The sequence below is a fragment of the Leptidea sinapis genome, chromosome 6 (genome assembly GCF_905404315.1).
Source record: "Leptidea sinapis chromosome 6, ilLepSina1.1, whole genome shotgun sequence".
In the NCBI taxonomy this organism is placed as follows: domain Eukaryota; kingdom Metazoa; phylum Arthropoda; class Insecta; order Lepidoptera; family Pieridae; genus Leptidea; species Leptidea sinapis.
Genome location: NC_066270.1, coordinates 10415965 through 10443169, shown reverse-complemented (window position 1 = coordinate 10443169; position 27205 = coordinate 10415965). Strand labels below are relative to the sequence as shown.

The 27205-nt window shown below is 33.1% G+C and overlaps 1 protein-coding gene across 1 annotated transcript in view; it reads right to left on the bottom strand.

Moving 5' to 3' along the window:
- The window catches only part of LOC126965039 (poly(rC)-binding protein 3), a 137176-nt gene extending 110674 nt beyond the window's left edge, over positions 1-26502 (bottom strand). The window contains exon 1 of the mRNA XM_050808468.1: positions 26487-26502. The gene's annotated coding sequence lies outside the window, so the exon portion shown is untranslated. The remainder of the gene's footprint in view (positions 1-26486) is intronic.
- Between the last annotated feature and the right edge of the window lie 703 nt (positions 26503-27205).

Below are 27205 nucleotides of genomic sequence, written 5' to 3'. Positions count from 1 at the left end.
TACCGCATTTATCATGGGGAGTGTTCCGAAGAGCTGTTTAACCTGATTCCTGCCGCCGAATTCCACCTTCGCACGACACGCCACAAGTTAGGATATCATCCTCACCATCTGGATGTGTGGCGGTCCTCCACAGTGCGGTTTTCTAGGAGCTTTCTTCCACGTACTACAAAGCTGTGGAATGAGCTTCCGTGTGCAGTGTTTCAGGGACGATACGACATGGGTACCTTCAAAAAAGCGCGTACACCTTCGTTAAAGGCCGGCAACACTCCTGTGATTCCTCTGGTGCTGCAAGAGATTGTGGGCGGCGGTGATCACTTAACAACAGGTGACCCGTACGCTCGTTTGTCCTCCTATTCCATAAAAAAAAAACTTTTTTGGTGACGAGAAATTTTAAAAATCGCATTTGAAGTGATTCGAGTCTATCGATATATGTTATAAAAGTAAGCCCATAGCTATCAAGCGTACAATCACTTATGGATTCCATATATTTGCATGCCTTGTAGGTTGAATAAGAGAAACGTAATCTAAATAAAATAAGACCGATTGTAAAACTGACCTTATTCAAATGCAAATAAAGATTATTATTATAATTATAATGCGTCCTCAAATATAAAACGTTAAAATAAAGTGGAGACAAGTTTAAATGAAAAAGCTGGGTGAGATACTGCATCATAAAACTTTTTATAAAACCATAACGCGAACCATTCTTCAAGCGAGGAGGAGCCTCTAATGAGGGCACGTACCTTTGCTTCATTCACAGATTATATCCCTGAAGTCTCCGCTATGTAGATCTTTATGATATCAATTTATTACAGGATCGGCTAATATGGTTTACTGAGGGACGTAGCACGCAAATTAAGTTTCAAACTTAACACACTTACTCTCTAACTGTTTATCTACATAATTTTTTAAATGTGAAAATTTGTAAGTTTGTTAATCAACCACCAAGATTATTATTACCTGGATTACAACATGATACAATAATAATAATATTGACACACTTTTACACAAATTATCTTGCCCCAAACTAGGCACAGCGTGTGCTATGGGTTCAAGACAACGATATATTGTTTAATACGATATACTTACTCAAACATTATATAAATTCATGAGTCGGAAACAACCACCCATATTCATCCTATAAATGTTTGCACCTACCGGCATTCGAATCCCATATATTTTATTAATGTAGTGTCAAAGCGAATAAAGTCGCAGGTCACAGCTAAAAATATTGAGCCACAGGTTTTAGCCATGACGTAACATTAAATATCTTTTTTAATACATTTTGTAACTTTCCTCTACAGAAAAATAAATCGTATTAAATTTTTAATACTTAAGTATTAGTATTAAGTTAACTTAAAGAAACAATAAATAAAAAATTGCATAAAGGTAACAATTAATGACATTATAAAGTGCCCAAGAAGCTGGCAATGGTTGTAGGTTTGAATAAACAATCTTATAAAATATCTTATTTTTATCTAGAAGTTCGTGCCAGTTCTTGGGTTACCAGTCAAAATAATATATTGCCGATGGTTGTTGATACGCCCTGGCCATTATAATGCTGGTCCCTCAGGATTATTGAAAAACCGAAAAATTCTAAGCGGCACTACAACTGCGATCGTCACCGCGAAACTGAAGTAGCAGTTGGCAAGGCACATAGTTCGATGAACAGACTGCCGGTGGGGCAGAAATTCTTGGAATGTCGACCACGTATCAGAAGACGCAGTGTTGGTAGGCCCCCACAAGATGGACTGACGATCTGGTCAAGATCGCCGGAATACGTTGGATGAGGGCAGCGCAGGACCGATCGTTGTGGCAATCTTTGGGGAAGCGGGACGTCTTCCGGCTGATTATGATAAAGTTTGAAATATATTAACATTAGCACATCGCTGATGCAACGCGAATGTTATTCCCGTCCTAAAAGTCCTTATCGCACCTAAATCATTTTTCACTTAATAATTCACTACAACGGCGAATGAATTATCTCGCGCCATTGCTACTTTTAGTAAAATGTAAGAATATAAACTTCCAAGTAAATAATCTCATCTTTCATTTAGGAGTTCACCAGGTGTGCATTAAGTTTGTTGAATATAACGTTGTGGCCGGACTGAAATTGAATTTAAAAAATATTACAGACTCTAGAACCCTTGGCTGCATTCCAAGAGACAATACTGTATGAAGCAACCGTCTTGAATATTCATTTTAAGAAATGAATACATACAAAGTACCAGAAGCCATAGAATACATTTCATCTTATTAGTGTATATGCGTGGCATTTTGTTTCTAGGAATTAATGTTCTTTTAAATAGCTTCATTTATATGTACTAATCATTTTTTCCGACAATATTTGGTATTTAACATATAAATATTTGCAGCAGCAGTATCTTTTACTGTAGGTATATTTTTTCCAGATCGAATATATTTAAGTTACAGAGTGTTTATATATATAAATTATGAATATAAAACATTTAGGTTGTGTTTCATTGTGAAACAATAAAGTCACAAGTAAAGTTAAGAATAGGCTACTTGCGACTTATCTCTCGAATAAAGACATAGTTTGCGTTTCACAATTTATAAAATAGTGCTAACCAGCAAATGACGCGCTTGTTAAATTATAGGATGAATCTTGCAGCGTACAGCACATTTATTTGCCGGATAAAAAGAGAGGATAGGAATTAAAAAAATATTAAAAGCTTTAAAAAAAAACATAAAAAAAAAACGAAATATCAAAACTTATAATGAACAGTTTTTATATATTATATTTATTATATGTTATTATTATTATTGTATGTTAATATTATATATTATACTAGCTGTCCCAGCAAACGTTGTAGTGTCGATATTAAAATCACGATACAAAAGAAGCTGTTGATCGTAGATGGGTGAAAATTTGAAGTTGTATGTATTTTTTAATACTGACTCATAATCAAACAAATTTAAAAATGTCAAAACAAAATTACGTGAAACATTTCGGGGGATGAAAATTGATGTTGTCCGATTCTCAGACCTACCCAATACGCACTCAAAAATTTCATGAGAATCGGTCCTCCGTTTCGGAGGAGTTCAAAGTTTAACACCATGACACGAGAATTTTATATATTAGATTTCGTGTTTTTGTGAAATGGAATTAAAGAATGCGAGGTTGCCAAACCTACCTGCCTGAAAGTCACCTGTCAAATAAACATAGCAGTGAAATGATTGTAATATGCAGTCTGTTTTATCGAGAACTTAAATGTGACTATTAAATTATCTATATGACATTTCGCTACTTCGCTTGTACATTGCGGAAAAAGCCCCGAACGGGTTAATTTTTATTTAATAATGTGTGTAAGATATCTTTAAATTCGATGTTTAGGTAAATGTTATGGAATCCTGGAAATGACGTAGTGAGAATAATTAAATCTGTTCAGTCAATATTTTTCGTGTGATATTTATTAAATTTTTATTATCATCATTTACCAGTGGGAGGCTATCTTGATCCGGATGCCGGCTAGATTATGGGTACCACAACGGCGCCTATTTCTGCCGTGAAGCAATAATGTGTAAGCATTATTGTATTACGGTCTGAAGGGCGCCGTAGCTAGTGAAATTGCTTGGCTTAACCCTTAGCGGTATCCTGAATCCTGAACGTCCTGCTGTCAAATCAAACATCAATGGAGGTGCGTTCATAACTCGTTATTTTTACGAAAACACATAAGCAAACAATTAATTTCTAATTCAAAGAACTATATTTATTTATTTTACTATTATTTAACAAGTATAAAAAAGGGCTTAATGGTTTATAATTTGACGCAATTGCGCAATTTTAAAATGTATTTATAGTATTTGCTACGCAAAAAAACCGCTAAAATCATATCATTTTAGGTTTCGAAACGCAATTTTATTTCGTTCTTTCTTCATAAGCGATCCAAACGCCATTCAGTAAAAGGCACTTCATGGTATGAATTTTAGTGATTCAGTTTAGGTACCTAAACTGAACTGCATCGGATTCGCATCGCTTATTAGAAGTTGATGGTAGGTTTTTTTTTATGGAATAGGAGGACAAACGAGCGAACGGGTCACCTGGTGTTAAGTGATCACCGCCGCCCACATTCTCTTGCAACACCAGAGGAATCATACGAGCGTTGCCGGCCTTTAAGGAAGGTGTACGCGCTTTTTTTGAAGGTACCCATGTCGTATCGTCCCGGAAACACCGCACAAGGAAGCTCATTCCACAGCTTTGTAGTACGTGGAAGAAAGCTCCTAGAAAACCGCACTGTGGAGGACCGCCACACATCCAGATGGTGGGGATGATATCTTAACTTGTGGCGTGTCGTGCGAAGGTGGAATTATTATTTAATAGAGGGCGGTCAATCCATTCCCAATCTGTGGTATCATTAAGAAAGTCGTTTATGTTATAGTAACCTTTACCACACATACGTTTTGTAACAATTATTTTGAATAACATAATACTTTTGTTTTGAACATTTCCTGGAATCTTGTAGTAAAAGCATATACATCGCCCACAAAACACTAACTCGACTTAGCCGAGTAGTAGGCATTATAACTTTATGTCTGTTCCTGGTTTTAACATTATGGTTATGACAGTTTCTAGCAAATTCACTTATGTGCCTATGAACATACATTACATTATCAAGATTATATTGAGAAGCAACAGTCAAGATGTTAATTTCTTTGAATTTTGCTCTCAATGATTCTTTTATCTTCAACATTTATGTTCTCAGTGAGACGCACAAAGGAAACAATTGTAATTATCCTAGTTCGTTATAATTTGAATATGTATTAAATCTTTTGTTTCTGTTATATTGTCTCCAATAAAAAGATAAAAATAAAAATCGTTTCTAAAAAATTAACTATAAAAGCTAATAATGAATGCTGCTCAACAAACATGAACCACGCAGCACGTCATACGCTGAACCCTTCCATTGTTCGCGTTTCCAGAGTTTTCCAATACAAGAAAATTATGTAAACACAGTCGAAATAACGTTCCCGGTTGAACAACGTCGAAATATACGGGATCGCTGATGTTTTCTAAGTAAGCAAAGCATCGTCAAAAGTTTTTGCATTAGCCTGCACGGAGTCTGTTTATTTGTGCCTTCAAACCTCCTTTCAGCGTCGCATAAAGTTTGAGGTCTTGTTTTGAACTCGATCGTAATAATTTTAATCCATAGACAATAGACTCGGTGCGCATTCAACAATGTTTTCACTTCAAATTTGTTTAAAACTAAGATTGGAGGTTTGATGGCGAAATACGCAGTTCAGTTACTTTATAAGTTTTTATTTGATTTTACTTTAAATACTAAGGACTGTTTTTTCAATGGTATCAGAATATTAAGAGGATTTTTACTTGATGCGCTCCCACTAGATACAACAGGCGTAGTCGTAAAGTGCTGCAACTAATACCACCCTAACCAAGTGTGTGTGACGTTGACGTGCACATGTTCAGTTAAACTTGACTAACAATTAAAACTAAAATGCCGAGTTGCGTGGTAAAACTTTGTAAAAACAATACTAAAAGAAATAAGAAAGACACTGGGATATATATCACATATCATCCATCAGTTGGAAATACTACATAAATCGTCGCATTTGTAGTACAAAATAGTAATAGTAATAGTGCAACTCGTGCGACAAGTCGATTGCCGTGGGCTTTGAACGCTTGAACTTGTCGCACGAGTTGCACAACATACTATTACTTTTCCTTTGATATTTTAGTTTTCACTTATCAATTCATATTTTATTCAAAATCTGAAGCTTCTATGTCTTCTTGAAGTGCCTTAATCTTTTGATGATCTGTCACTCAATCAGTCAGTTCAAATTCAAATTCAAATTCAAATATTTTTATTCAAAATAGGATTTATAATCACTTATTGAACGTCAAAATCTACCTGGGTGACAATATTAAGAAATTTAGAATAGTTATAATTTTTAAACTACAAGTTCCAAATGAATGAAAATGTAAATATACTGTGTTTATACAATGCCTGCTTGGTTACTGTCAGGCTTCTAGTTTTATCCACAACAAAGTTGTAGGAGGTCGAAAATTGCCTGAACTGCTTCGAGAAAAGGATAGTTAAGGATGGATACTGCCGTGGTGCTTGGTTTTGCTCGACTTGCTCTGCTGTGCCCCTAGCTTATTCTGTGATTTTTTTAAATACGTGACGTCACCCGTTTAATAATGAAAAATTTCAGTTATAATTTTTTTTTATGGAATAGGAGGACAAACGAGCGTACCAGTCACCTGGTGTTAAGTGATCACCGCTACCCACATTCTCTAGCAACACCAGAGGAATAACAAGATCGTTGCCGGCCTTTAAGGAAGGTGTACGCGCTTTTTTTGAAGGTACTCATGTCGTATCGTCTCGGAAACCCTGCAAAAGGAAGCTCAATCCATAGCTTTGTAGTACGAGGAAGAAAGCTCCTTGAACCGCACTATGGAGGACCGCCACACATCCAGATGGTGGGGATGATATCTTAACTTGTGGCGTGTCGTGCGAAGGTGGAATTCGGCGGCAGGAATCATAAACAGCTTTGGAACACTCCCCGTGATAAATGCGGTAGAAGACACACAATGAAGCGACGTCTCTACGCAACGCCAAGTGATCCAGCCGTTCTCGAGTTTAGCGAAACTAACGAACAGCAATTCATTTTTATATTTATAGATTACAATTTTTTATTATTGTAATTTTGCGATTGTAAGTTTAAAGATGAAACTTACTTGATGATATCAAGTAAGTATATATCTATCTGGTCCTTGTTTAAGTTGGTTTTTGATCTGGTATACTTACCTCAAAGAGGTACCTACTTTGTTTCCGTTCTCTAAATATTAAAAACTAGCTGACCAAACAGACGTTGTTCTGCCAAAAAACGGTTAGATAGATATGGTAAATGCGTGGGTGGGATCGTGACACGACCAACTATATAATATGTAAACCTTCCTTAAGCCTTAACGAATCTATTGCAAAAGATTTTATTGAGATCGGTCGAATAGTTTAGGAGTTATTAGGGAACATACATTCTCTTTAATATATACATATATAGATATAAGATAAGATTGTTTAACAGAAACTTTTACGCCTTAGCAACTCCTTCTAATATTATTTATAAAACATAAACTGTTTGAATGTTACGCGACTAAGAGTACGGAACTTATTTTCTTTATTATTTATCAAAAGCTTCAATAAACTTTGTGAAGTAACATTTTTATATAAAATTGAAGTTATTTGTTATATCAACAAAAACGACTTTTTACAAATTGAATACTTTATATGTTTATTTAATCTATATGTTCCATTCATTCCGTTCATTTATATGTCCAAATAGTCTATGACAGTTGTGAAAAAGTCAAAAAAGAAATGAGTTTAGTTTACAAAGTGCCACACAAATCGCGACTGTAAGACGTAGCTTGTCACTCACACCAAAAGTATTAAACCTGGCCTGCCATCGGATATCTACCAGCAAGAGACTCTATCTAGACGTATAAATCATCTAAGTCTATCATAGTATAATTCTGGATAGACGGTATTGCACGGAAGGTTCAGAAGCTGACATCTCATTTGACATGAATTACTTAGTCTAGAACGTATTGAACCAAGAAATTGTTATTCAATACACAAAAGATCGAAAAGTACAGGAAATTTTCTTGGGAAAAATCGCGGACTGTTACTTGTTGGTTTTAAATTAAAAAGAAGAGAGATAATAGAGAAAGACAAGGAATAAATGAAATCGTGCATATAATATATATATATATGTTTTTTTTAATGAAAATAGGGGACGAGACGAGCAGGATAATTGATAATTGATTGACGGTAATTGATATGCACTGCCCATTACAATGCAGTGCCGCTCAGGATTCTAGAAAAACCCCAAAAATTCTAAGCGACACTACAACTGCGCTAGTCTCCTTGAGAGACCAGTTGTCAAGTCTCATTGTCCCAGTAATTTCACTAGCTACGGCGCCCTTCAAACCGAAACACAATAATGTATATGTGATATTTATTTGTAAAGAGATTGATAAGAGACATCGTCCACGATAAATTGTTTGATAATCCTCAAACTCGAGTGAAATCGTCAAAATGAAGACTTATAGTCGTTACTAAGGACTTATTTAGCCACTACCTAAATCCTAAGGATAAAAATTGGTCACTGAAAAGTGTCCCACGTCACAGTAAAATGGAGTGGCAATATTTCCCACGTTCAATTTGGGGAAAAAGTCGAGGTAGACCACTTTGTTTAATGTCGCCAGAGACAACGAAACGTACCGCGCGAACACCTGCATAAAATTATTCTCGTTATTATCAGTCTGTTTATGCACGAAATACTCTAATTTGAATAATATATTTTGCGTCTCCGAGGATCAACATGAAATATTTTCAGGATTAAATGTATTAGCGAGCGAAAAATGCAATGAGTTTATTATTAATTTATGGATTTATTCAATTATTAAAGGTTTTCAATTTCCGGGCGAACGATTAATAAGATTTCTCGGGCGGTTAGGGCGATAATGAGTTTTCAGGATAACAGTTTACTGGGATGAGCTTTTCGGTATTCACCGCTTCATTTGGCTTTCGGCTGATCGCAATAATTTCACGATGACATCATTTATATTAGATTCAATTTGAAGGGCCTTAGATGGAACTATTTCATAGTATTTATATAAAAGGACGAGGAAAAAATCTTTTCGCATTAATACATTTAAACTTGTAATAAAACCTTTTTGGCTGTACTATTTGTATCTGGCTCGTTTTGATGACATTTAAAAAGGTTACATTTAAAAGAATAAAAGAAAAGAATAAAAAAATTAGGAAAATTTTGTATCCGGCTATTTTTAAGTTATTGACACATAAATTCATAAGATTTAAAACACATGATTTAAGACAAAAAGAAAATATTTTTGAAGTGAACACTACTTTAAACGGCTGCGTCACCGACATGCCAGATATATTCTGTGCCTATGCTATGAGATATGGCACGTATGATAGAGTTTTCAATCAAACATTTTTGTTTCCTAAATGAGTAATCATACCTAAGTAATTGATCGAGTCATTAACCTAATTATTATTGAAATTAACGATTTAAAAAATTAAAATATTTGTTGTTTTATTGTTGTTGAAGTGTATGTAAAAGTACTATTTTTAATGACAATAAGGGACGTGACGAGCAGGACGTTCAGCTGATATTAATTGATACGCCCTGCCCAATACAATGCAGTGGCACGTAGGATTCTTTAAAAAAACTAAATATTCTGAGCGGCTCTACAATTGCGCTCGTCACCTTGAGACATAAGATGTTAAGTCTCATTTGCCCAGTAATTTCACAAGCTACGGCGCCCTTAATTAATTAAATTCAAATAATATATATATACTAGTGGACCCGACAGAAGTTGTCACACGTCTTAAGAAAATCGGTCCAGCCGTTAGGAGGAGTTCACTAACATACACATGAGCAGGAGAATTATATAATATGGATGGAATTGAGAATCTAAACCAATCTCAAACTCACTGGAACACACAAAATATGATCAAAATCGGTCTAGCCGTTTAGGAGGTAGTTCAATTGTGAATCTAAACCATTCTCAAATCCACCTGCAGCGAACACCAATCTCAAATTCACTGGAACACACAAAAAATCATCAAAATCGGTCCAGCCGTTTAGGAGGTAGTTCAATTGTGAATCTAAACTATTCTCGAATCTACCTGAAGACACACAGAAAGTTTCATTAAAATCGGTCCAGCCGTTTAGGAGGAGTTCAGTCACAAAAGACGCACAAAAGAAATATATTTTATATTAAGATATTAACGGAATTGAGAATCTAAACCAATCTCAAATTCACTAAAACACACAAAAAATCATCAAAATCGGTCTAGCCGTTTAGGACGTAGTTCATTTGTGAATCTTAACCATTCTCGAATCCACCTGAAGAGACACAAATAGTTTCATAAAAATCGGAACAGAACAATGTCTGTCGGGTCAGCTAGTAAAATATATATCGTGAATACCCCTCGTTATAATTTCAGTCATTGTATATTATCCAAATTTTAATTAAAAATAATTCAATTTATATTTGAATGTAAATAAATAAAACACACGATACAGCAAACGTTAGTCGTAACAATAAGTTGATAATAAAATATTTTCAACAAGCAATTGTTAACAACTTGTTTGTGTGTATGTAAACTCGCTTACACGCCACTTTGTGAAGCCTGCTTACAATCTACTTAAACAGGCTTAACCCTAATTAATAATGCATAATATTTTATTACAAGTGCTATGCAAAATACCCCTGCTATTATGAATTAAATATTTGCAGAGGTACTTTTATAATGAGACTAGCTGACCCGGCAAACGTTGTTTTGCCATATAAAGTTATAATTCACGCGATAGTTTTATAAGTAATAAAATATTGCCTATATTATAGCCTGTACATCATTTTGTTCTATTCAATAGTTTTTGCAGCGCACGCAAAAATAGGTTTTCGATTTTACACCTTGTGTTACAAAATAGCAATTTTATTACGTATCCCTAATTTTGAAAAAAAAACATAGCCTATAGCCTTCCTCGATAAATGGACTACCCAACACTGAAAGAATCATTCAAATCGGACCAGTAGTACCAGAGATTAGCGCGTTCAAACAAACAAACAAACAAACACTGCAGCTTTATAATATTAGTATAGATTATATTATATTATAGTATAGATAGTCATAATGTAGGTGTGATATTAATGCGTCATATATATTTTTGAATTAAAAATTCTTTAGCTCAGTACTTCAGTACTTCCGGCAGAAAAAGTCAATTGAAACACTTTTTAATCGTTTACAACTTCATAGTTTTACAAAATTGTCTCAAATTTCTCAGTAATATTTTCTGAAAATCTCCAAGTGTATTTGTTGATTTATAACTAATTTTGTAATAATTAACAAATAAGAGTTCTCAGTCTGACGTTTGCGACATTCGTTAATTTTTCTAGTTTCTCCATCCATCGGACAGGCAAAAGGTTCGATCCCATACAGCCATATTCGTTAATATTCAATAACAACGTTATATTAATATGTGTGATAATAATAATTTAATTATTTATTAATAACACGGCTTTAATTAATGTAAGTATATATTTAATGGTGTAAATTAAATCTTCTTTTCTTTCAACTTTTTTAGAATATCCGTTTATATGAATCACGTGACCAGTTTTGTGTTCCTCAATTTCGAAATGATTGTAGTTTAATGGAACGTTTTTCTGGAATTACGTCGAAATATTCCTAAAGTTAATTATAATTAAGTTTAACTTCAATCGCGCGTAAAGATTACACACACACACTTTATTTTTAATATTCACGGTGTTGCAGTTGTTGTAGAAATTAGGTACTTACATATATTTATTATTATGACAGGTACTCGCGATATATTATATATTAAATTGAAGCACGGACTGGTAAAAAATAAGGACTCCGTGTCACCTTATATAACAGTGTATCACCAAAACGCACACACTTACACAACTATAGGCCGATAGGCGGCCATTATGGGAATTGTTATCGTCTGTGACAGATCAGTTTGCGTCTCAATGAAATATTTTAAAAATGCCGTCGTGCGTTGTGAAATAGTGTAAAAACGATATTATATAAGTATTTGTGGCCATATAAGATTATTTAAGGGAGAAAAATTGTGTAACTAGTATCCCCCGTAACCGCACACACACTAGCATAACGGTGCTTCACTTGCTAGTATCACGGCGCGGAGTCCTTCTTTTTTTACTCGTCCATGATTTGAAGCTGATATTTCTATACTTACGTTATTATACCAATGATACACAGATGGATATGGGTGCCATTTCGTGATAAATTTATTACGTTTATTAAAATATAACTATTAGGGTTATTACGATGGTGTGCAGAAATACAAAAAAAAATATTTGTAATTCGCAAAAATTTACATCAACTCATGGCAATCGAATATAATGATTATTGTAATACAAAAAAATTTATGTACCTATTTATTATGTATATATTTGGTAAGTCTGAGAATCGGTCGTCATCTGTTTTTTAAACCCCAAAAGTTTTAATGATTGAATTCTTTTTTATTACTTTATATGGCAATACAACATTTGCTGGGTCAGCTGGTATCAATATAATATTCAATACAAAGTCGGGTCCATATCATATGATAAGTTCGGCGAAAAAAACAACTTCTGCGGCGACTTCACGTCACAGTACAGTAAAAATAACCGCTTGTCATAGAGCGATAAATCATATTTGAACTGTTTGACAAAAATTTGAAAATAAATTTCGTATTTTACTAAAAATAAGCATGTCCCATGGTGTGTACTAATTTTAGTGGATGCGCTGCAATTATTTTTCATGTAATTTGGTTATGGCAAATTATAATGCAGACGATTTCTTGTAGGAAGAAAATACATAGTGAAATACCATAGACAACAGACTCATTGTCATCTGAGAGGTTAATTAATCTAATGACAGTTGTCTCTTGCGCCGTATAATATGACAAAATTGTCACCGAGCAACACAGTTCGCACGCAAATCGCAAAATATACGCTTAATATAATAAGTAAATTGAGATTTCATCAATGATCAAGGATCTTATCGCTTCGAATTAAGTTCTCGGTGTAACGCAACGCATAAATCCTTTTTTCCTACACACGCCGAGAGGAACTCCGCACCTTAGCACCAGGAGTTCCTAGAGGACTAGCGGGGGCCTCCAGCTGCAGACGATCGCGCCTCGGAATCTCAGGTTAGTCGGGCTATCATTTAGCCATAACTCATTTCAATTTTAATAATATATTATGTTTTCCTACGGAAGCGCTAATGCTCAGTTTATGAATATTATGATAATAATCTATATATAAAAAAATGAATTGCTGTTCGTTAGTCTCGCTAAAACTCGAGAACGGCTGGACCGATTTGGCTAATTTTGGTCTTGAATTATATGTGGAAGTCCAGAGAAGGTTTAAAAGGTGAATAATTAGGAAAATGCTGCTAAATTAAATAAAAACAACAAATTTGTTTTTCCTTGGATGTGTCCATACATAATTTCTATGAGAGAATTTATTGACGCACTGTTAGACAGTTCTGCTGTGAAACAATTTCATTACGACAGCAGGGTGCATATTTTACGAAGTAATTCTTGATGATATATTACTGACAAATTCATAAAAAACATTATTTTATTTATTAGACAGAACAACGTCTGTCGGGTCAACTAGTCTTAGATAAATTATACGTGTAGTAGTGTCTTGCTTTTAGACAACGCATAGCAACAGGCCAGGTTTATTACTTTAGTGTGCATGACAGCTACGTCTTACACTCGCGATATGTCAGTCATTTTGTTTTAGTGTAAGTGTATTTGCTGAAAATAGATGCTAACAGTTCGCCACAACTTTTTTCGACTTGTTTGCAGCTGTCATAGTCTATCTAGACGTATAAATTATCAAAAATTGTTCAAGACAATTATTTTTCTTATGTTTAATATCTATATATATAAAAATGAATTGCTGTTCGTTAGTCTCGCTAAAACTCGAGAACGGCTGGACCGATTTGGCTAATTTTGGTCTTGAATTATCTGTGGAAGTCCAGAGAAGGTTTAAAAGGTGAATAAATAGGAAAATGCTGCTAAATTAAATAAAAACAACAAATTTGTTTTTCCTTTGATGTGTCCATACATAATTTCTATGAGAGAATTTATTGACGCACGGTTTGACAGTTCCGCTGTGAAACAATTTCATTACGACAGCAGGGTGCATATTTTACGAAGTAATTCTTGATGTTATGATATATTACTGACAAATTCATAAAAAACATTATTTTATTTATTATATACGTTTAGGTAGAAGGTTTAAAAGGTGAATATGAATGAATAATATGAAAATGCTCGGAATTAAATAAAAACAACGATTTTGATATTTCTTTGATGTATTCCCTGTCGTTCAGAAATCAAATTAAAATAGTTTAAAATGAATAACTAATTAGAATTTTTAAACCTTTCTAACTTTCTCAGGAGGTAAAAAATAAACTTAATTTTAGCTAACTATATTTGGAAGATTAACTACAGTTGTTAACTATCTATCAGATTATTTTTATGTAGGTTGATAAATATTAAGTTAATTCGTAAATAAACATTATTTTAATTATTATATACAGAACAACGTCTGTCGGGTCAGCTAGTATTATAAAGATATATAGAGGATTATTCACATGATCCTAGAAGTAATAGCTATAAAATCCTACTACTCCACAGCTGAATATCTAAGTGATCGGACAGCCTGGGACTAGATTATGATTATTTTATAGCAATAACAATGACAGTGCTTTATTGTATATTTCATTCAAAAGAGCGCAAAAAAAGAATGCTGGGAGAGTATCTTCCACCGCTTCTTTGTGAAGTGTTAGAAATGACAGCAAAAAGAATTCATTTCTATCAAGATTTTTCTTAACGAAGCTGTAAAATAGTTTCGAAATAGTTGCAATATTCAAGTAATAATGTAAATGCAGCTTGCATTTAATTAAGGGAAATATCCCGAGCACCCTACAGTACTTTCTTTTGGACTCTATCTTGATTTTGAGCTCGTTGAAGTAATTAAATAACTGCAGATACCATCGCCCCGTCGCGATGTACTGTCGACAAAACTAATAGAATTTTGCGAGTGCCTACATCAAAGCTCAAAGGCAGCCTGTTTCGCATATAAATTGATGAATTTGCCTCCATTTACACCTTTCTGTCATGCAGACAGGAAACGGTGCGAGAGTTCGTTAGTAATTTATAATCGTACTTTACACACGCGATTGCTTGCCATGTTAATGCTTTGATTCCACGTAACAGAAAGGTATTAAATGTATGTCCTCAGTGAAATTAAGGAATATATACTTTACTCCTGTAAATTCTGAGCATAATTTATTCTCTCATGTATATAATTAACCTAATTTGGAGATTTGTTCATAAAATGGGTAACAAATTCACTTTTAATAAAAGGCATAATTTTTTTTTTTTATCTAATTTTTTTTCTCAATTTTTTTTTCCTTTAGAATTCTTTTTGATTTAATTTCTAATATACTAGATACTACTACCGATATCGAAACAAATGACGCTCTGAGAGAGAAGCCGCGCAAGCAACTCTAGAATAATAGATTGTGTTTGAAATTATCAAGAATAATTAAAAAAAAATTAAGAAGCATATAAACTGTTCCATTTAAATATATTATTGACTAGTTGACCCGATAGACGTTGTTCTGTATATAATAAATAAAATAATGTTTTTATTAATTTGTCAATAATATTTCATAACATCAAGAATTATTTCGTAACATATGCTCCCTGCTGTTGTAATGAAATTGTTTCACAGCAGAACTGTCAAACCGTGCGTCAATAAATTCTCTCATAGAAAATATGTCCATATAAAACAAATATGGGACGACGGGGGACAAATCAAAGGAAAAACAAAATTGTTGTTTTTATTTAATTGCGAACTCTTTCATATTTATTCATCTTTTAAACCTTCCCTGGACTTCCACAAATAATTCAAGACAAAAATTAGCCAAATCGGTCCAGCCGTTCTCGAGTTTTAGCGAGACTAACGAACAGCAATTCATTTATATATATATATAGATAATGTTGTGTATGTACTTAGGCACATTGCTAATTTTCTAGAAACTGATTTTCATAATGTTAACACTTGGAACAAACATAAACTTGTTATGCCTATGATTCGGCTAATTAAACCTAGCCAATCTTACGTTGGGCTTTATTTTATGAACCCAAAAAAGTACAAAAAAATGAACAGTTATTAACGGTAAAGGTTACTATAACATAAATTATTTTCAATTAAATTAATAAGTCTTATAGCAACAAATTTTTATAAAAAAAAAACTCCAATGAATTTCTTCCGCTAATCCTTCTCAGGTCTGCGGCATACATTTTCGAGTAATTTTAAATCATATTTTGATCCTATTCTATTTATAAGTCATTTATAAGAAACTAAACTAAAAACTAAATTAATTATTAATTTGCTAATGTATCAGGTCAAATCTTAAACGGATGGTTTTTGCTAATACGTATATTATGCCGACAACAGGAAAAGGATTTATTAACTGCGAAACCCCATGGGTCTCCAAGAACCATTTAGCTATTCACTATTAATATATATTTTGCCAACTTCTGAATTAACCTCTAAAGGTTTTTTTTTTAAATAAAAACTTTCGGTAAAATTTCGCAACCTCTCACAAAGATACATTTTGTTATAACTATCTGACAAGTTTTTTTTATAAAAATAAGGGACGAGACGATCGGGACGTTCAGCTGCTGGTAATTGATACGCCCTGCCCATTAAAATGCTCAGGATTATTAAAAAACCTTAAAATTCTGAGCGGCACTACAATTGCACTCGTCACCTTGAGACATAAGATGTTAAGTCTCATTTGTCCAGTAATTTCACTAGATACGGCGCCCTTCAGACTGAAATACGTGAAGCAGTAATGTATACACATTACATTATTATATATTTTTTTATAATTAGCTGAATAATGGGTTCAAAGCATCCTTCTGCGATGTTTCCAGGACGGTACCTTCAAAAAAAGCGCGTGCACTTTTCGAAAGGGCCGGCAACGCTCCTGTGATTCCTCTGGTGTTGCAAGAGAATGTGGGCGGCGGTGATCACTTAACACCAGGTGACACGTACGCTCATTTGTAATATATAAAATAAAAAAAGGTCCTTAAAATTGCTTTTTGACTCCATCATTAATTTCTCTATATAATAACTTGTTTCCATCAAAAGGTTTTGAAATTGATGAACATAATAATTATAACTTCAATTAACATAATTTTCAATTGAGAAAACTTCTGAAGCATTCATATTAATAATTCTTATTATATACCTAATTTGGTTTTAGTATAAGTTCGAGTAAGCCGATTACGTTGCTTCATAAAACATTGTCTATCTGTACATCAAATAATTCATAATTATGTGTAGTTCTATTTAATATTGAATTAAAAAGATAATACTTTCTGAATGACAAAAAATAAAAAAAAGGTTATCAAATATAAAATTAACACAACAATATTCTTTTAATGAAAATAAGGGAGGAGACGAGCAGGACGTTGAGCTGATGGTTATTGATACGCCCCACCCATTACGACGACCTGTTTAGCCGAGTGGTTAGCGATCCTACCTACTAAGCTAGAGGGCCCGGGTTCGAATCCCGGTAGGTGCAAGCATTTATATGATGAATATGGATGTTTGTTTCCGAGTCATGGATGTTTAAATGTATTTATGTATGTTTAAGTAAGTATATTGTATTAAATATATCATTGTCTTGTAACACAGGCTATATATGCTTAACTTGGGGCAAGATAATTTGTGTAAAAAGTGTGTCAATATTATTATTATTACAATACAGTGCCGCTCAAGATTATGGAAAAAACCAAAAATTCTGAGAGTCACTAGAACTGCGTCACCTTGAGACATAAGATGCCAAGTCTCCTTTGCCGTTAATTTCTCTAGCTACGGCCCCTTCCGAACGCAAAACGTGAAGCAGTAATGTGTATAGATAGGCAGAAATAGGCGCCGAAAATAAATTAATAAAACGACACATAAAGCATAATTATTATGTGCCGTTTTATTTAATATTCAATTAAAAAGTTTGTTTTATACTTTTAAGACCTAAAATATAAAACCTAAATACATCGCACATATACAAAGTTAATTTGAATACACCACGTTCCAAAAGAGGCCTCAATAAATACATTTGATCAAGTTTCCTCCGGCAATTAATGGGCTAATTAAAAAGCAATTTTTAGTGTTCGTCGAATATTTCGATTAGGCGATAGAGATTTCAATTTCCTTTAGTCACGTGCGCCGGGAAATCGGCTCGTGGTTGGCTCAGCCAGTAATGAGACAGCGGATGGCAATTTAGCTCGATGAGCTTTTGGTTACAAGAGTTTTTGTTTTTTATGTGAGCATTAATGTCTCCCATTTAGAATGTTCTAGAACTATACTGTCTTGGTTGTATTTTGTTTCAGCAGTTGATACTGCCGGACAATGTTTGCATATTTAATTTTAAATTCAAACAATTGTTTAGCTTTTAATAGGCGAAATTATTTATATGATGTATGAATTAACCAGTAGGAGGCTCCTATTTCTGCCGTTAAGCAGTAATGTGCAAGTATTACTGTGTTGTAGTCTGAAGGGCGCCGTAGCGAGTGAAATTACTGGGCAAATGAGACTTAACAACTTATGTCTCTAGGTGACGCAGTTCTAGTGCCTCTCAGAATTTTTGGGTTTTTCCATAATCTTGAGCAGCACTGTATTGTAATGGGCAGGGCGTATCAATTATGATCAGCTGCTCGTCTCGTCCCTTATTGTCATTAAAAAAAAGATAAATCAAATTGATTGAACCCCAACTTGTAAGCGACGTCGAATTGCGCTCATTACTTTGAAACCAAGCATGTTAAGTTCAAGGCCTCTAATTTCACTTAAAAACACTATAATACTTACACATTACAGGTTCACCACAGGTTAACTAAGAATGTATAAAAACTGACATAAAATATATAATATGCTGTTCGTTAGTCTCGCTAAAACTCGAGAACGGCTGGACCGATTTGGCTAATTTTGTTCTTGAATTATTTGTGGAATTCCAGAGAAGATGTAAACGACGTCGCTGAAAAGGTGAAAATATGAAATTGTTCTGAATTAAAAAAAAAAACAACAATTTAGATTTCCTTGCCCGTCGCTCAGAAATCAAATTGAAAGAACAGTTTAAAATGAATAAATCATTGTATCTTTCTAGCTTTCTCAGGAGCTAAAAACCAAACTTAAATTTAGTTACCTATAGTTGGTAGAATAACTACAGATGTTAACAATGATGGCGATACAACGTTTGCTGGGTCAGCTAGTATGTTATAAATATCGAACGACGAACAACGCATTTCCTACAAAATATATTGAAAAACGTAATGCACTCCTCCTACTTAGCATGGCAGCTAATATTCATGAAAGTATCTCAAGATCTCTTAGCACGCTAAAACATGCACCGGACGTTACTTAACGCTGAAACAAGGAACCTCTTAGCTGTTACTCAGAAAGAATACACCTGTAGTACATTAGGCAAAGTACCCGAGCGTACAGCTGAGGAATTGAATTTAAAAAATGATATTAGAAATACGTATGAGGGGAAATTTGTATCGAAATTATGTTAACTTTGAATCTCAAACAGCTTCACGATAAAACGGGAAGCATATTTGGACAAAATATGTCACCATTGATCATTGGATTGATATTCTAAAATTTACGGTAAAAATATTTTGATAATTCTTATCATCTATAAAAAACATGTTTCAATGTTTCTTACCTACAATAAAAAAAAACTCACTATTGATTTATACAAATGATTTAAGTTTTAACTCTGAGTTTGAGTCTCGTGTCAGATTTTAGCGAGACAACACGTCCTGAGGATGCCTCGTGTAGAGGCGAAACACGTGTCGAATTGTTTTAAAAACAAATATTGGCGGAATTAACACTAAAGAAAACATAAATCATTTGTAAAATTATGGATTTCCGCAAAGTAACGCCTAAGTCAATAACTTTTCTCACTATTGATTTAGCCAAAAAAAGCAGTTAAATGCCCAAACAACAGTTATATTATTAAAAGATTTTTTTAAATAATTATCATGACTTATATTGTATTTTCTTTAATAAACGCGAGTGTTAAACATTTAAAAAACACTTTTAAAGGATTAAAATGAAAATCCTCTGAAAATTCCTCCTGAAAACGAGATCTGGAAAAGTCTTGAAACGTCAGCTTAACTAAAATAACAATGTAACTTTTACGCAAAAATCTAATTTAAAACCATAGTTATATTTACACGAGTTTTAGTCCTTTAAAAGTGTTTTATTTAAATTACTTATATTATCCTTCAGTACAACTTAAAAAAAATATTATATTTAAGTTATCATACATGCTATACTATATTTAAGGATCATCCTCCCAAAAATTACATCTGCAAAATGATTATTATTATATAATATGACACTTATTTAATAACATAAGTATTTTATTTTTTGTATGTGTTAGATAATGTTAAGTGCTGATTTCACAAAATTTTACAAAATTACTTCCACACGTGTTTCATCTTTACACACGGCATCTTGATTGCTGTTGACTCGCTAAACGATGGTACGAGCCTCTCGTTCCATATTAGTTTTAACATTTTAAATAGCATTGTGTTTCCGCAAAATAGTGCTTGATTCTATTAATTTTCTTTTATTATTTTTCGATTATAATCTCATCAATATGAAAATGTCATATAATTTTATGTAGAAATAAGTAAATGGCTCCAATAAAATGGTACGGAAAAATAAAACCAAGAAAAAAAACCCACCATAGCTCGTACAACGTAATAATTTATTTGTCGTAATAAATTAAAAAGTAATTTAACTGTCAAGAAGAACATCTATAGCTTTTACAACATTTAACCGATTCATTGATTGACATGAAATTAAAGTGAACATTAACCAAGTGAAGCTGGTTCAATATAACTCCTTCATAATTATAACGATAAGCTTATGACGGTAAACCTCCTACAAGGATCTAATTAAAGGAGAAAATGAGCGTTGTATTAATTTCCTGAAAATGTGCCGTTATTAAAACTGTTACACGTTATTACTGGAATAATTATTTGGCATAAATTTCACCCTGAGGGGCCAGATTCGAGGAGTAGACGTTTATTGAATACACTTACTGTGGCCATAAATATATAGCTTTTGAGTTGCAATTAAAAATAGTTTTAGTTGTAAGATTGCACGTTAGAAGTAAAACTTCTTACCATCACAGTTTTGTTTTTACACGCTTTTTATTAGCTTCACCTGTATGTATGTAACCGACACATATGGGCGCGATTTTGACCCAATTTAAACGGCTATATTTCTTTTAAACTTCGTAGATTTGTCAAGGATCGATGACAATACATTAATATGATAAAATTATTCCATTTCCAATTTGCAAATTAAGATTTAAAAAAAAAAATTTTAAATTTTAACTATTATCTTTAACTGATTGATATAATATTAGGAAACTTTCAAATACTGAAGAGAATTTTGTGCTTTTAAGCGTGTTTTTTTTAGTTTTTTTAAACTATTTAAAATATTTTTATTGTTTACATTATTTTTGAGTTATTGAAACTTATTAGTCAACATTTTAAAATATTTTTTAGTTATTATATGCTAAATATTTAATTATGGAAGATAACATTTTAATTAACGCTTTTGCCAGAGTGTTGTTGCTGTCACGAATGTGTCATAACTTGCATGATAAATTCCTTAATATTCTTTTAACGGTTAATTAATTTTTTTCTCATAAGTATTTATAAATTCACTTTTCGAAAATGTATCTTAAATATTAATGTAAATAATAATAATGATCCGCTGAATCGTTGTGAACCAACGCCGACGGGACTCTTTTTTTTATTTATATTCTATTGTTTTTTTTTATAAATATTATGCTACATAGTATTTTGCTTTTGGTCAATCCCTATGACAAATAATGATCATATTTTTTTTTAAATAATATAATCTTAAGAAAAAAGAGTGTTTACTGCGTGTATAAAATGGAATATTTAGTATCTTAGTGCATAATATGTTATACGAAAATAAACATCATGAAAGTAGTATTGAAGAATCAGTATTTAGCTGTGACATGTTTCTTTAGTTGGATTGTTGATAAGTAATGACACAATGTAATACAGAACACGACACCATTATATTTTTAAATTAATATCTGTTAAAACACAGAATACGAGGGCGGCACTGAAAATTTCGGGAATCAAGGAAGTGACACAACATTACTATTTAAAAATGTATTTATTGCTTTTCGAAGTATTCTCCGCGAAATTTGACACATTTTTCCATACGATGGAACCAATCATTGAAGCAGCCATTCCATTCGGAAGTTGGGGTTTCCAAAATGGCCGTTTTGTAGGCGTCCACAGCTTCTTCGGGTGATGAAAATCTCTGACCACGCAATTTATTCTTTAATTTAGGGAAAGTATAGAAATCATTAGGGCTTAGGTCGGGACTGTACGGCGGATGGTCTAATAATTCTATGTTTTCTTGCTCTAAAAACTCTTTTGTTCTGTGCGCGGTGTGAGAACTCGCATTGTCGTGATGGAGGATGATGCGGCGGTTGCAGTTCTCTTTACGGAGTTCAGAAACGACCTGTGGCAAACAAATGCTAGCATACCATTCTGCATTAACGGTTCTTTGTCCCTCTAGAGGAATAGTCGCAACATGTCCGGTTTGAGAGACAAACGTCGCCACCATTTTTTTTGCAACACTCCGTGAACGAACAATTTTTGTTGGCTTTAACTCGTTTTCGAACACCCAAACTCGTGGCTGGTTTTTTGTTTCGGGTTCGTACGCGTATATCCAGGATTCGTCACCTGATACGATGTTGTATACAGCATTTGAGGATCCTGCGTGGAATCTTTGGAGAGTTGTGACGCACCAAGTAACGCGAGCCGCTTTTTGTTCTTCACAGAGCAAATGCAGTATCCATCGGGAAAACAACTTTTTTACACCTAATTGTTCATGCAAGATTATTTGTATTTAACTCATGCCAATGTCTTAAGTTGCCTGAATTTCGCGGTATGGCACATGTCGATCTTCTTCAATCAGCTTACGCACAGCATCAACGTTTTCTTTGGTGACTGCAGTTTTTGGACGACCTTGACGGGGATCATCACTGAGCTTGACACGTCCACGTTGAAATTCAGCAAACCAGCGATAAATTGTGGTTTTGGATGGGGCTTCATCACCAAATGCAGAAATCATCCGGTCAACACATTGTTTTTGTGTTAAACCACTTCGAAAGTCATAATAAATCATCGCTCTAGAACTTTCTCGATTCAATTCCATTTTCTCAACGACTAAACAAGTTTGAAAAGACCTTGTGACAAGACCGAGAATCTTTTTTTAAACAAATAAATGGTATTTGATTTTTAAAACTAAGGAGTTTTCAATTAAAAAGATTTTAATATGACAGGAACAGTGAAAATATTCCATTCCCGATACTTTTAGTGCAGCAAACACTAAATGAAAATGCGGTCCACTTTGACAGGAGCCTAATGGACACTAAATTGTTTTAAAACGGTTTGCCGTCTCTTTCTCACACCTAGGTTTTATGTAAGTTATCTCACTTTCACACAGGGTTCGTCTATTACGATAGTATACTAAGTATATACTTTATGCATTAAACCAAACAATATCAAGCTGAAAATACTAATACTTCATTCTATAGGTGGTTTAAAAAAACTCACCAAACCGTTCCATAAATCGGTTATTGGAATGTCAAAAGCAGGAAATGAACTAAAACAATAATATTCAATCACCATTTGGGATCGCGATTGAATGTATGAATCGACCGTTAGCCAAATCTCATCGTTCTTCAGCAAAACCACTTCCGAACCAATAAATAGCGTCAAATTTCCTATTAGCAATGATGTTTACTTTCTCGAGCCCTGTCAGTCGATGTTACCCCTGAAATAGTTTTTCCGGAAAGATAACGTAACATCGGCTCAAATAAATAACATTAATATTTTATCTAATAATAAACGCGAAAAATTCACAAAAAGAATAAAAAACAACTTTAAATAAGTTAATAATGCTAATACAATACCATGTTATGTGAAGTTAAATGATTTTTTTTGAAGTGAATACCTTATCCGCATCGTTATGATTTCAAAGTCGATGAAACGAAAAAGCGAGACAATAAAAAGAGACAGACACGTTTGAACGTGGGAGAAAATGAGATATGAAGCAGTTTACAGTGTCTTATACAGTGTATATTGGTACTAGGCGATCATAGTTGAAGAAAAGATTGTCTTATGTATGACGTGACATAATATATTCTTACGACGTATTACTACATAGACACCAGGAAAACAAAAATATGGTAGCGGTTATAGTAATGTCTTTCATAGCGGTAGAAATCATGTGTCATCCTAGCAATATGTACCAGGAATTCATATGCAGTTAAGAGGTTGATGCACAATGCAGGTTTCACTTCTGATATGTGTACTTTGTACGCACGCAATTTTTTTTTATTTCACAATAGCTATCTCATTTGGAAGGTGTGAATTCCTGTGATTAAGCCACGCTCATGCTGTTCAAAGCTATCTGAATGTATTACCTGACGCGGCATCATGTGCTATTAAAAGGATTAGTTATGTGAATTTTAAAACTACTGAATGCTCATTATACCCGACTTGGTAATGTCATCGTTAGCAATCACCACTAACTACTGTGGATTTATAAGATACTAGTGGACCCGACAGACGTTGTCCTGTACACACGTCTTAAATTTGAAAAATCGGTCCAGCCGTTAGGAGGAGTTCACTAACATACACATGAGCAGGAGGATTATATTATATGGACGGAATTGAGAATCTAAACCAATCTCAAATTCACTGGAACACACAAAAAAACATCAAAATCGGTCCAGCCGTTTAGGAGGTAGTTCAATTGTGAATCTAAACCATTTTCGAATCCACCTGAAGACACACACCAATCTCAAATTCACTGGAACACACAAAAAAACATCAAAATCGGTCCAGCCGTTTAGGAGGTAGTTCAATTGTGAATCTAAACCATTTTCGAATCCACCTGAAGACACACACCAATCTCAAATTCACTGGAACACACAAAAAATCATCAAAATCGGTCCAGCCGTTTAGGAGGTAGTTCAATTGTGAATCTAAACCATTCTCGAATCCACCTGAAGACATACAGAAAGTTTCATTAAAATCGGTCCAGCCGTTTAGGAGGAGTTCGGTTATAACAGACGCACAAAAGAAATATATTATATTTGTTCTTAATGTGGCATCGTTCGTCCTTTATTAGGTGTCTATGGGTATGAATATTTTTTTCGATCTTTTTACAATTCTTACCTTTAATTTGGTATATATGTGATAGATGTACTGCTACAAATTAATGCATATTTAAGTGATATTAATTAAAATATAATTAATGACAGTATTATGAATGCAAATTGAGATTAAGGGAGTTAATAACCCTTAGCATCCCCTAGCAAACTTGAAGATGAGTTATTGTGGAAATATACCAACAAGTTTCGTACAATAAAACAACAATCCTTGAGAGATCTCTTCAACTGCAAATCACAGTTAAGTCTGACTTTGGAAGTCAATTGAAATGGGAATAAGAAGGAACTTTAATGGATTTTGGTTGACCACAACATGACAAATCACTTACAAATTTTCAACAAACTCAGATTTGTTAGTGATTAAGTTTTTATGTATATTAAGGGACACTATTTGACGATCTAGAAACTTGGAAGTTCTATATTTATACTGCAAAAAAGGGCAATTAGAAGTATTTATAATCTAGGTAGCCGTGATTCCCTGAGAGAACATTTCAAAAAAATAAATATAATGACGGTGTCTGGACAATTTCCTTTTCAATCTTTCATATATATATGAAAATATTATGTAGGCTCGAAGAAATATTAAAAATTTTGATACAAAAGTGTGATAAACATTATTTTAATACGAGAAACAAATATAAACTAGCATGTCCAAAGTACAGATTAGCTTAAGTTAATAATTCTTTTATGGGGCTATGTATTAAATGTTATAATAAATTACCTGAAAATATTATAAGTCTTTGTGAAAATAAGTTTAAATGTGTATTATAAGATAGAAGAATATTTAAATGACAAAATAATTTGGAACACTAATTGTAATTTAGTGACAAAACAAAATAAATAGATGATAGGTAACAGGTATTATATTATGTACAATACCATCGATGACATTTATATTTTATATTTTTATTATTGAGATTATATTATTATTATTGTTACATTTATATTCTTACGATAATGTATAAAATTATTCTAGTGTATTTAAGACGTGGAAAAGTATATTGTATATACCTACTTTCAATAAATTGTTTTGATTTGATTTTATTTGATTATTTGTCATTGGAATAATATGTAATGATAGTGTGTATTTTGATAAAATAAAATAATTTCTAAGTACAAAGCAAAGACGCTAACGCTGAGAAAAACATAATTAGTGTAGTTTCCAAATAAAATTATTTTTTTTCGTTTTTTTGTTTCCTTGGTCCCCTGACACTTTTCATAAATAAAAGTGACATAAGTTATAGACAATTGGTGTAATACAAAATAAAAATTCTGATATTATAAAAGACACATAACCAAGGCGACTTCCCCTTAATGAAGACATTATGAAATGTGTTAATGAACACATTCTTAGTTTAATCTATCTAGCATTTTAAGTTATAGTGGAATTACTTATAAGTCTAAGTTATACAAGTCACTGTATTTTTTGCGTCGGAATATTTTCATTGCGTTATGTTGTAATCGACTATCTAAGAAACCAATTTTTGTCGATAATGATGTATGACCGCGCCTTAATGTAAATTATTAAATTCAACTACGAATACTTACAGGTTAGTCTTCTGACGCTGCAACACGGAGCGTTTTACCTGTAAAGATATATTTATAATTGAAAAACAGCACAGATAATATCTATATGTAACTAGCTGACCCGACAGACGTTGTTCTGTGTATAATAAATAAGATACTATTTTTTATGAATTTGTCCATAATATTTCATAACACCAAGAATTATTTTGTAAAATATGCTCCCTGTTTGTTCTTTATTATGTATAGAACGTCATTGCTCCCTGTTGTTAACTATAGTGAAATTGTTTCACGGCAGAACTGTCAAACCGTGCGTCAATAAATTTTCTCATAGAAAATAATATGTCCATACAAAACAAATATTGGAATTAAAAATAATTATACGTCTCAAATCGTAATAAAAACTATCCTATCTCTCAAGTTGGTCTAAACTGCACTAGATGAAGTAAGTCCCATTAAAATCCGTTCATTAGTTTAGGAGTCCATCGCGGACAAACAACGTGTCACGTAATTTATATATTTTCTAGCACTTTGTGCGAACGGAACAATGTGACATCTAGCCCTGATAAAGTTGAGATAGAGAGAAAATGCAGAAAGCTTTTTTTGAAACACTCGGTTCTGCTTTATCATCAAAATTTAAACTATTTTATTGACATTGAATATCGTAAAAAAAAATTAATTCGCCGCTTATGTTGTTTTTTTTTTGTAATAACATTTTAGAATGTATCAAATTTATATGTTTA